At 39.0% G+C, this 13,055-nt stretch overlaps 1 long non-coding RNA gene across 1 annotated transcript; it reads left to right on the forward strand.

The window, feature by feature from the left end:
- The first annotated feature begins 7,116 nt into the window (after nucleotides 1-7,116).
- Nucleotides 7,117-12,949, forward strand: LOC306781161. Its single transcript, XR_013772194.1, has 5 exons — nucleotides 7,117-7,295; nucleotides 8,672-8,738; nucleotides 8,857-8,927; nucleotides 11,209-11,268; nucleotides 12,676-12,949. It is a non-coding gene; the product is annotated as an uncharacterized lncRNA (long non-coding RNA).
- Nucleotides 12,950-13,055: the final 106 nt, after the last annotated feature.

Consider the following 13,055-nt stretch of genomic DNA (forward strand, 5'->3'; position numbering starts at 1 on the left):
GCTCTAATGGCAATGAGGAGCGCACAAGGAAATAAGACGCATCTTTCACCACATGAGTTAATGACAGGGAGGCAAATGCCTGGTCCTCCAAGAGACGGTAGTCATATACATAGATATACATAGATACATAGATGTACATATACTTAGATGTGCAGCAAGTTGAAATGAAGGCATATGTGACTGCATTAATCATTCTCACGGAGGCTCTCTCCAAACAGGTCCAGCGAACCAGTGCAGCTGACCAGGAAAAGGTAAAAAATCTCATCCGAGAGGGTGACTGGGTCAGGGTCAAAGTTCATAAGAAAAGTGGACTGACCCCAGGTGGACAGGGCCGTACGAAGTGAAGGAGGTTACTTCACACTCGGTCCAAGTCATAGGTAAAGCAGGAGCACCTTGGCACCACCTGTCACACTGTGCCCCAGCACCTGAGCCGTCCAGACCTCTAGCAGAGGTCCGAGGTAATCTGACGCAAAATGCATAATTTGTTTTGTAATTTGTAATTTGACTTTTCAGCAACCACCAACAGGTGATCCAATTAGCTACAGGACATGGAAACGACAATGTTTGCTTAAATTGAATTGTTCATAATGCTATAAAAAACAAAATGAGTGGCTGTGTAGCTTGTGCTGCAGCTAGACCAGCTACGTTCACCGAACCAGCACCACTATATCCTGAATCTGACCCAACAGGATACGCATGCATGACAAATATGACTAAAATGGCTACTCCACCAAATTGCACAACTCTGGCATCCATATTTAAAGTACAAAACCTGACCCAACGCAGACGCAGACATATCTTAGCAAAAAAAAAAAGCAGCTGAGTTCAGTCTGGACAAAGGTCCAACCTACATAGATGCAATCGGAGTGCCCAGAGGAGTGCCTAATGAATACAAATTGATAGACTAAATTGCAGTAGGTTTTGAGAGTATCGCAAGTATTATTCCATGGATAACTGTGAATAAAAATGTTGATCGTATCAATTATGTGCATTACAATGTTCTTCGTTTGGCTAATCATACTAGGGATGCAATAGAGGGTCTGGCTGAGCAGCTGGCCCCCACTTCTTTGATTTCTATGCAAAACAAAATGGCTTTGGACATGTTGCTTGCTCAATGTTTGGAGACCTGTGTTGCTCTATCATCCCCAACAACACTGCGCCGGACGGTTCAGTCACAAAAGCACTGAATAGTCTGAGGGCACTGTCAAACGAAATGCAGGAAGCATCAGGTGTGAACAATCCATTTGGAGATTGGATGGAAAACATGTTTGGAAAATGGAAGCACCTGATCTTGTCAATAGCAGTGTCAGTGGGTGTGTTCATTGCAATACTGGTCTCATGTGGATGTTGTATAATACCCTGTATTCGTTCTTTGGTTGGCCGTCTTATCACCACTGCCCTCTCCAAGGAACCATTACCACCCCCTCCTTATGGAGCTTACCCAGTATGGGAAGAGCAGAACAGCCTGGTAGGGTCAGGAGAGGCAGAGGCAGACACCAGCGTGTGAACAGGGCAGGAAAGTAAAGAAAGTGACGTCCTTCAGACGTCAAGAGAGGGATTTGTTGATAAAATTAGCTTATATACAGCTTTAATCAGCAATTAGCTTATATACAGCTTAATCAGCAGCTAGTTTATATGCAGCTTTAAGTAGCAACTAGCTTATATACAGTTTAATTAATCACTAGCATATTTGTAGTTTTAATAACCATTAGCTTATGCAGCTCTATTAACCACTTATACAGTGCTCACAACACAGCAGGGCCAGAGAGAAGCAGGAGGAAGGTTACTTATTTAACTGCGCCACAAGGAACAGGCAGCCATCTTTAGAGAAGATAAGAAAGACACAATGGACAGTTAGATTCAAGCGAGGGACAACGCCCCAGCTGAGCCCGGCTTCTTCACACACACTTTCTCAGGTCTTGTCTCATGCAACACCTCACTCACACTGATGGAAACCAACGCCTACTGGGAGGGGCCAAGGTGGATGGACATTCACGGCTTCCACCCAGGTGCCATAACGTACAAACGTGCCACGCCTGCATCTTTGACTTTGACCAATGTGTATCAAGGGGTGGACCCCCTATATTAAGCTTCACGCTGATGTGTTCAAGCGTGTCTCATGGTGAATCTCTGCGAAGTTCATCCATTAGCACCCAAGCTTGTTTGATGGCTGGGCTGAATAACTCTGTTGATAAATAAATCTATTGCTTTGATATTACTATACGCCTCTGAGAGCTTCTGTTTCATTCTTAAACCTGCTCTAAGTGTGAAAGATAGCTTTATTTTCACAACAAGCGCTAACATCCATCTCCCTCCTCCTCCGAGCTCCTCCTAATGGTGGACTTCTAGGCCGTAGCTTGCATTCGCTTCCAAAACGTGTTTCCCTTGAGGTGAGTGACAGCAATCCTTCCTGATAGCATTAGGGCTGTGTGCAGGGTAGAGATGGGGACTATCCGCCTCCGGAAGAGCTCTGCAGGCTGGCCCACTGATCCCGGTGCTGAAGAGGAGCAGCGTGTGGGTTGGTGCTGCCTTCACTGCAGCCTCGTACTTCCTAACACCTGCAGACCTGCTTGTCAACACGAAGAACATGTTGGGCAGATTCAGTCGACTGTTTGTTTTTAGTGGCTTATGTTTGATTACGCTTTTAAAGAAAATATACTATCATGTAATATAACATCATATAATATAATATAATACTACATTTAGATATAAAGTAAAAGACTAGTGGAGGAGGAGACTCGTATATTTTAGGCTGCTTTTATAAATATAGCAATATTTTTACTGTAGAACTACTAAAAAAATCCTGGATTCAAAATCTTACTGAAGTAAAAGTGCATACCGGTACGTATGCCTTTTAGCATCATTGGATTATAATTGGTGATGCATTCATATGTAAGCATCATGGTAAAGGTGGGGCTGATTATTATATTTCTTGTATTGTATTGTATTTTATTGTATTCTTGTAAACTGCCGGCCAGCTTTAATTCATAATAATACATCAGAATGCAATAGTTGACTTGTATTTTGTATGATGGTAAATGGATTTGTACTTGAAGCACCTTCCAGTCTAACGACCACTCACAGCGCTAAACATTACATGTTATTCACCCATTAATGCCCATCAGGACTAATTAACTCATTCATACCCCACACATACACCGAAGGCACAGCCTAAGGGAGCAATTTGGGATTAAGTGTCTTGCCCAAGGACTGGAGGAGCTGGGGGACCGCTCTACCGCTGAGCCTCAGCCTGCCCCATATTAATAATCCAAATCTGTAAAGTAACTAATAACTAATGGTATGCAGTGGAGTTATCTAATATGTGTATTGAAGTAAAAAGTACAACATTGGCTAAAATGTAGGGGAGTAGAAGTATAAAGTGGAAAAACTGAAGTTTCACATACTGCCAGGAATACAATTCAGGGGAATAAAAACTACATTTGCTGATTTCATTTTTTTAATATCAGAGCTACAGATGTTATGAATTAATAGTCAAAGGTATTGCAGTAAGCTTAACACATAATGTCCAACGTGTGTCTTTCAAACATCAGGACGTAAACGTGGTGGCATCAATGCTCGACATGGCTCTATTTAGAGTCTTATATTTGGATCTCTGCATTGTTTCCTTTGCAGAAGAAGAGACACAGCTCGACGTAGACGTCAGCCAATAGTGTTGCAATAGATTATTTTATGTAAAATGACAAAACATGGAAAATAGCACCAATTCTTATGTCTACAAATTCTAAATACTACAATACCTTTTGACAGAGTGCGCAGTGCACATCCCATCCTAAAGGCTTGGGTGTCATTCAGTCTAACGTTCTCTTACCACTTCGCTGCACATTTGGAGTTCACTGGTAAATGACAAATTTCCAACAGCATCTGAAGGCAGCATTTCTTTGTTTTCCCCTGGGCCACAGCAAACACACATTTTCCAAGGGCAGCAGACTCTTGGGTCATGGCTGCAGATCCAAGGGAAAATCTTGACCAGCCAAGACGTTGATAAGCCATCATTCGATCAGTAATGTCCTAATATATAAGCATAACGCAAACACAAAATAAATATGTGTCCTTGTCTCACTCACTCAGACACACAGAGAGCCACGACTTATATTTCCACTGGACTCATGGGTTTACAGTCTACATTGTCCTTTTGAAAAAGTAGACCAACACAAAAGAATCCCTTCAGCGGCTAGTGGGTACGGTCTTTGCCATTAACATTACTTCTGAAATCCCTCGCAGTGTGCAAACCTTTAATCTGAAAACAAAGACAGCCTGTGTGGTTCTGTCTGTTTTGATGCCTGATCTTATTTCTGTACACCTACTGTTGGGGAGTGCTGGCCCCTTTATAATCCTCTCCTGCATGTGAGAGCTGATCAAAGCCCACTAGATGGCAGCACAAAACAACAACATGCATTTTCGTTCAACGCACAGTTCAAAATTCAGCACCGACTGCTGTGAGAGGGCCTTAGGGACAGGATCTGAAGCAGGAGAGGAAGGGAGGAACACACTGAACACAAACATGCACACAAAGTCATATGGTGCCTGTGCACTATGTTGATGTTGAGTTTTATTTCTTATTGAGGACACTTTCCCTCGTCCTCACAAGGGAAGATACAGGTCTGAAGCGAAAGGGGGTTCTCACATTCTGAGAGGACGGCCTGCACTTTGCACAGAGAAGCAGCTCTGAATGTGACCACGGTGATCAGGTTACATTGCTTTTCACTGGCTTACACCACAGTTTGTCTTTTTACACTTCCTATTCAGTTTAGCTGCAATTAAACACAGTTAGGACAATCAACATATCTATATATATTATTACAATACATATGCAACACCTAGCAGGTTAAGTAAAAATGTCTTATGTTCAATGTCCAATGTTCGGGTTATTTGTGTAAAGTGCAGAGAGGAAAACGGTTAATTCATTTATTGTTTAAGAGTGAATGTATAAGCCTTATAATTGGAAAGGAAATCAATTAACGAGTCAATTTGTTTGTACTGGGAATATACCCTGAAAATACGGGAAATACATTTTGAACATTTGAAACTGTCTGGAAATGATGCACTGCTGTGATATTTAGTATTTACTTTAGTTTTTTGTTAATATATATTTTTTTGTTAATATATATATATATATATATATATATATATATATATATATATATATATATATATATATATATATATATATATATATATATATATATATATATATATATATATATATGTTTATTGTGTTAAATTCAATGAAGAGTATACTTGAGTAATTTGAAACTTGATACTCTAGTCCCTCCAAGCCATATAAGTCCTGGACATGCCTCACCATTAATCTCCGCTCTTTGTGGAACAACATGACCACACCAGTATACCGAATCCTTTGTCTCGCTAATTAAAAAAGCAAACATAAGAACATAGCAGACCTGTTCTTATGTCAACTGTTAAAGGTAATTTGCAGTGTAAAATGACGTCTGGTGTGTGTGCTTTGACCTGAAATACAACAGCCATGAATGCAACCCTACCTGTTGTTAGTGCTGTTGAGGCACGCCCTTCTGCAACAGCAAAGGCCACTTTTCTTTCAACAAAACTAATGGCTGCATTTCCGCATTCCCATTCTCACAAAGACTTGTTTTGTGCTGCAGATTAGTGTGAGTCCAGAGTGTGCTTATGTGTCATTGTAAGTCATACTATTGTGTATATAAAGGGCCAATAAAAAGCTCTCCCTGCTGACTGCTAACTGGAGTCTTCTTCTATATAAAATGGCAACACATTAATGGAACATTTGATTGCAGCGACTTCACAATAACATTGTATTGTATTGCATTCTTATTGATATTCACTGAGCTTTGTGCTGCAACAACAGTGCCAATTATTCCAATTCTCAATCTGTAAAAGCACAATTTGAGATTGCAACATTCAGGTGACGTTAAGGTTAAAGACACTATTTTGGGATCTGGTGGGTAAGCACTTCCCTGTTCAAACCAATCCAACCAGCCAGTCAGTACAAGACTGTGTTGACTTCACTTACTAGTCTGGAATTGCATTTGCAGAGAGGGCTCGCTTGTTGCTAGGCTGAAGATCTTTTTAAGGAAATCTTCCTCTGCAGAGAGCATGCGCCGTCGTGGCACACATCTCATTGGTCGGTGATGGGGGTGGAGTGCATACCACAGACTCCATGGACTGTCCAAGAAAGGCTGCACTGACTGAACAGCCAACGTTTGCTAATTTTGGTTGTCCCCATTAGACTGTGTTCAAACTTTTTTTTTTCAGTTAAATCAAATGATATATGCAATCTCAATTGATTTGATCACAAACAAGACAGGCGTTCACTTTCAGTTATTATTATCCAGAATCAGAGAAGCCCTAAGGAGGCAGCTGTACAGTTTTACTTCAGATTCATTGTTTGTATAGGTTTGTAATAGAGCAGCAAACATTTTAAGAAATGACATATCTCACTCCAAAATGGAATGATGCATGGCCCCTATCACTCCTTCATTACTGTGACATGGCCATAGTCAGGTAGCCTACATCACGATCAGGAACTAAGCCTGACGTCTGAATTATGGGGCTACATAAACCATAAACATGTTATTGATAATTTATTGACAGATCTGCATTTACAATACACTATCTTTCACCTTTTCAAACGTGTTTAAAGAAGGCCTTAGGCCTACTATATAGGTGTTTTGAGGAAAGGCATTTATTTAGTCTGAAAACAGGCACACTGGACCAGTGTAAAGAGGAAAATGTGTTTTTCGAATATGCATTTATCTTCATATTTACAGCAATACCACTAAACAAGTATCTAAATATTTTACAATGTATCACTGTTTTACAAATACATAGATGTTATTTACAAATAGTTTCATATCAGTGGGTCACACGTGGTTGATGACAATAACAGTTTTGTTTTAATATTGTTGATATTCCTCCATAAAGTGTTGTCAATGCCACTTTTTGTTTCATGCTTTGTTATAGTTTTGGGCTCAGCTAAATGCAAGAAGAGTTTCTGCGGTTTTTTGAGGGTCAGTATAGGCTGCTAGAGTTAGCTGGATGGGGCTGGAGAGGAAGTGGAGTTTGGCTTACGTTGAGCGCAAAGTGGGCAGAGCCGCTGTAGGATATGGGCTCAGGCAGAGGGAGCGAGGAGGACACACTACAGAGGAGCGAGGCGAAGAGAACGGAGAAGAGGAAGGGCGGAAAAGATGCGGCCGAAAGACTCACCAAAACGACTAAAAATGCCCAAAAAGACGACAGAAGACCGGGTAGATGACGGCGGGTAGCCATGGCCTGAGCAATGGGTAAGAACTAACGAGCAATCAAGACATTTGTAGCTGTTAAAATACGACTCGGGTGATCGTCAAAATGGTGGATAGGACGACAGTTAGACGCAGTGTTGTAAAGAAATGGCCATGGTGTGTTCTCAGCGAAGAACACAGAAAACCGGCCCAGAGAGCGTTAACTGCATTTATTTGTGTTTTAGTTCATGGGAATTGCATGTTTGCTAGCTCTACTTCGAGTTGACGTGGTTAGTACTTTGACAGGCACGTTTGTTCTCGACCTGTTTGGAGTTATTTCAACCTACGCATTTAAAATGTGCTTTGTCCTTGAAAAGGGCAAATGCTCGTGTCTGAATTTACTCGACATAAACGTCTCGTGCAGTCTTCGTTTACCCTTTTAAACGCTGTATTGAGACTCGTGGACACCAACACTTCAAGATGAAGCGTTTTTATTTAGTTTATTTTCAGTAAATTCGTTTTTTGAGGTTTTTACTTGGAATGTACATCAAAAAAATATTTAAAAATTGATTATAATTCACATTATTTGTGATTTTGGTGTATAGATGTAGTTTCTAACCATATTTAAGAAAGTCTTGGATGCTAAATAGTTATTAATTATAAATAGATTATAAATAAATTGTGACAAGTTGCCAAAATGCTCTCAATATGACTATTGTGAAGAATTTGTCTATTGTAGACTCAATACTTAAGCTATACTTGCTTTGTTTGCCAAATAAAGGTTCTGTATGTGATGAAAGCTTAGATATACTTCGAAATACAGAATAGGGTGTTGGCTTTTAACCCTTTATCACACTGAATGGAGAATAATTTAAATATGTACATTAATTTTGTTTTCCATTTACATTAACATCGGCAAGACGTGTAAAGGAAGACTTTTATGTTAGAAAGCCACACTTCAATGAGAATTTGAGGAAACTCAAAATATTGTATTAATGTTAAAAAAAGAAATAAATACATTTTAATACCACAGTCTCGTGGACAAGGTTGTGGATTTATCCACATGTGACGGTAAATACTACAGCTACTAAAACAGATAACATACAATCTTTTATAACAGATTGTTACATCTTAAGCTATATTGCTAAATCCAAAAGATTACTACCACCCTGCACATAACAAAATGTCTTCTCACTGCTATCCTGAGGCAGAGGTTCCCGTTTAACACAAATTTACAAAGTTACAAAGATGAAACATTTTTCCAACTACACAAGCTACGAGTTATTTAGAATTCTGTTAATATCTTAATGAGCCCTGAAACATTCAAAAAAATGATCTTAAAACTAATAACCTATTAAATTTCGCATTTTATGCCGACCCATGTTGCGATTTTTGTTAATTGCGACTACTAAAATAAATCATGTTTTTGTCTTTTGCAGGGATTCCCTTGAAGTTTAGCAAATGTGTGTCAATGAAGAAAAGGGATCATCTGATCTGAGCTAAATGGTATGTACCGTTTAATCCGACTAACCAGCTCCATTGTCCTTACTGCTTCACACGTGTAGCCAGTAGGGGGTGCTGCTGTCACGTCTCCTCTCTGAACCGTTATTTGATCTTTTTAAAGGGGGTTGACATTTAACCATCACGGAGCCGTGAATCGAAGGATGCGGGAGATTCACACTGCAACAGAGATTTGTAAGTATATGTTTTTAAATAGATTAAATGTGTTCAGTAACGGTTTCTTTTGACGAAAAGTAATTTCTGCCCCCTAGTGTATGATGTGGCAAGTATTCACATATTAATAAAAAATGTGTAAGTGATCAAGAACCGTACCGTGAGAGAGACATTTGCGTAGTTAGTTTAAAATAATTATGTAAATGAATCGAATAAAGTGTACAATACTTTGACACTTGGGTACAATACTTTGACACTTGGGGTTTTGGCTCATCATTAAAAAAAATTGACAAGCACACTTCTGAAACAAGATAAAAAATCATAGGATGCATCCAGTTCTGATTCCTTTGTGTATTTTTTTGTAGTAAACATTCAGATATGTACAATATCAATGATGGTCTTTCAACTAGCTAGCTAACCGTAAAATCTTTATTCTTTTTATCATAACAACTGACGATCATCACATTGCGCTCATCAATCATAGTTAAAACATTTTCTGCACCCACAGGTTGATCACTTGCTCCGCGAGTGGCGTGCTGGGCCCACGCTTTGCTCAAGGCAGCGAAACGCCGCTGAGGTGTAGCGCAAGCCATTGGAAACGTTGGGTTTTAGAGCGCGTTGTTTGTGAAAAGGCCATTGATTAACTGACTCCTCGGCGAGAAGTAAACTTGATGCGTCGGATCGGCAGTGTGACGAGACTTGACATGCGACCTTTGATCCCGGATCATTCGTCGTTTTTTTAGAGTTTTACTCCAATTAAAGAATTGTACTAAGACACCTAGTATAAGTCGGCCATTGGCTGCTAAACATCGCTCATGGTGCCACATCTGTCAATAGTTTGACAACCTGTGCAAACTATCCCAATTCGATTACATTAACATTTTTTGATTACATGTAGTAAGTTAGCAAACTGGTGGCAGTTTGCCAAAGTAATCGTAGAAGAATGATTTGCTAATTTGGCAGCCGCACTCTAAAAGGGCTATTTTAATTTTGACCCACAGCGGGCATCATGACAACAGCCACATTAGTTATTTTAATATCAATCTGTCCAAAATGCGTTTAATAATGGGGGACATGGGGTGCATTTATCTGCGTTCATTATTTCCTCGTGCCACTGCTTTTGATGTGACAGCTGGACACCATTCTCAGACAACACCTTCATTTCATCCAAATCAAAATCACAACATTGTTAATCACAACCTCATTTGCAGCTGCAATGATATTTGCTTTCAAACGAACAGTGTTGCAAAAAACATTTCTACCTAAATATGAATAAGAAAATTTTAAACGTGAGAAATGTCTCAACATGCACCATTCTGATCAGTATGTACAGCAAAACATTGACACTGATTCAGTCCATTCAATCTTCTCTGAAGATGAAACAATAAATATTTTTCTATGCACGTTCCCAAACAAAAAACAACAATTGGTAGAAAGTTGCTCCGAGTCTAGAAAACAAAATTATTTGGCTGCCCTCTTCAAATTTATATTTTCTTTTGTTTTCTTTTTCCAACGTTTTAGAAGGAGCAGTAGAAACTGTCAGGAGTCCTAACAACAGACGACTTTCCCCAAAAACAACATAAAAGCAAAACATACAGCTAGCAATATGATTTTCTTAATGTGAGAAAATGTATTTGGTAGATTTGAGAATAATGTAAACAAAAAGCGGTTTCCATTTTGCAATCATTTGACCACTATGAGAGGAGTTTCCCAAGAGCACATAACTGCACCACCCAGCACAAGAACAGCCAACCCCACCGAGAGACAAGTTGGGTTCACGGCTGCAGTTCGTTAAATATGCTTCACTGACTTAAGTTAAGTCATACTGGCATCGCTTCTTCTGTTGTGAGAAAGATTTTTTTTTTTTTTTTTAAACCTCACAATGTTGGTTTAACCCGCACAACAATAGGCTTACAATAAGTATTTTTAGTAGCGGCCATCTAGAATGTTGCAGTGGTGAAGGTTTCAATAAAGTCAAAGACTTTGGCTTCTGTTTAAAAAAGAACAATGTTTTTTTTAAATCAATTTCCAGCAAAAACATTTGCCGTATGGAACATCAGATATTGATCTATAGTTATTGCGGTCTTTTGAGATGAACTCATTCCTCACATTCAAATGATTGTATGCTGGAAAACTTTGGTTTTGTCCGTCCATCTTTAGTCGGTTGCAAGGAACATTTATAATCCGAAGACCTAAGCGCCAATCACATTGATTCACTTAGTAATTGGTCACTTATTGTTCCATCTGTGTGTTGATGTGGGTTAATATGGGTATCATTAATTGTCTCTTATCTTTTCCACAGCGGATACCTGAAGACATGGTGTGAAGATTTTCGAATTTTGAAGAAAAAGAAGACAGCTCTGTAAGTTTTCTTTGTTTGAATTAAGTATTTATTAACTGAGCTCATTGATATAATGAACAGAAAATTTGACTCTCGGGGAAATGTTCCCGACATCCCATTCAGATAGGTTGAGTACAACACACTGTACCCATCATTTATCTTGATTATTTATTGCTACTATTCACTTTTAGTTCTAAAAGCTAGCAAAAGACTTAAGATGTCAGCAGGTAGTGTAACAAACAGTCATTTTGTAAATGTAACTTCATGGTAGTACATGCGCAACAATTTTCATTATGTGGCTACTTCCATTATTAATAATTACGCTATTTTTACTGTGGCTTTATGTGGACATTGACTGCATTGCCTCCTGTTGGTACTTTACAGAAAGCCCACCTTTCTCCAGGAGTTTCTATGTCATCCATCTTTGCTAAGATCTCTGAAAGGTTATTGGCCTTAAAGTTAAAAACAGGATAAAACATGGCCGATGCCTTGTAAGAACTTTGTGTTAATGCCATATTTCAACACCTATAGAGCTACAGGGGTATTTATTTTTCTGATTTTGAGCAGATGTGTGAAATTGCTGTTTTGAAGGGTTGCTTTTATTGGATGCGATAATGTTGGTCGATCATGAATTTGCTTTGATGACTTTGGTAAACATTTTGTTTATTACGTCTATATGGATACTAATTAGCATACAGCGTTGTTTCCCCACATGCCAGTGTTTTGATCGTAATTGATTTGAACATTGCTGTTGCGTAATTAAGATTAATGCAAATTGCATGTTGTGAATTAGGCTGTCTCTAGACTCGGCACACCCCTGTTGGTCAGTTGATGAATTTATTTGCAAATTGTTGTCGCATTTACTTGGCTCTGACTTCATTCTGCGGATTTCTTTGAATCCACTAAACTGTCAATCCAGAGCCTTACAACAGTTTGACAGATCTTCCATTACCCGAACGGCTTGTTTCTCACTGTGCAACCTCGTACCAAGAATTCCTATGTGCAACATCCTGCCAACATGTGTTTATTCGTTACATGTGATGCATAAAAAGTTGTATTGAATGTGTTATTGGAACTTAAAACATCACCGTTTGGCATCAACAAGTTTGGTCTTAAATATATAAGTTTTGACACTAGATTACAAACGTCCAACAATCCGTCGCTAGCGTTCGATACGTTGTCGATGTGATGACATTTAAGAGAATAGCAAATTTGTTTCAAGAGAATTAAATGTACTTGGTCAAACTAATTTTTCAGAATGACACGTGCACATTCTTAATGTTGGCCAACGCATGTGAAAGCTAGCCATGAATGTGAATGAGCGTATTAGTTTAGCGAGCCTTGTTTAACTGCTGGACAGTGAATCATTGCTGGTTTCAGTTGCACTGTGGCCTCACATTGTTTCCTTCTTGTTTTTGTCCTATCAAGACGTCAACTGGATATTACTGAAGTGGAGACAGCGTTGTTTCACGTGAAGATGGAAAAGTGATTTGGCAGTTAACCACAATTTGACACGATGAAACCTTTTTCTTTTTGGACTGGACTTTGACGTTTGGATTTTTATTTTTTACGACAACATGGACACTGTTGCTGGCTGCATAGCGGACTTTGAAAAAATGACCCTGTTATTTTTGGGAAACGCAAAATCCGCCTTTGTACATTTGATTTTCAAATGTTTTTAAATAAAGTGTATGTCATCGTATTTTTTTTTCCTGGCTTTGTTTCAATAACTAATTATACAGAAAATCACAATAGGACATTGAGCGTAATATTTGGCTAACGTTGAAGTCCTTTAGCTCGGCTCTTGG

Source organism: Melanostigma gelatinosum (assembly GCF_949748355.1).
Source record: "Melanostigma gelatinosum genome assembly, chromosome: 1".
NCBI lineage: Eukaryota > Metazoa > Chordata > Actinopteri > Perciformes > Zoarcidae > Melanostigma > Melanostigma gelatinosum.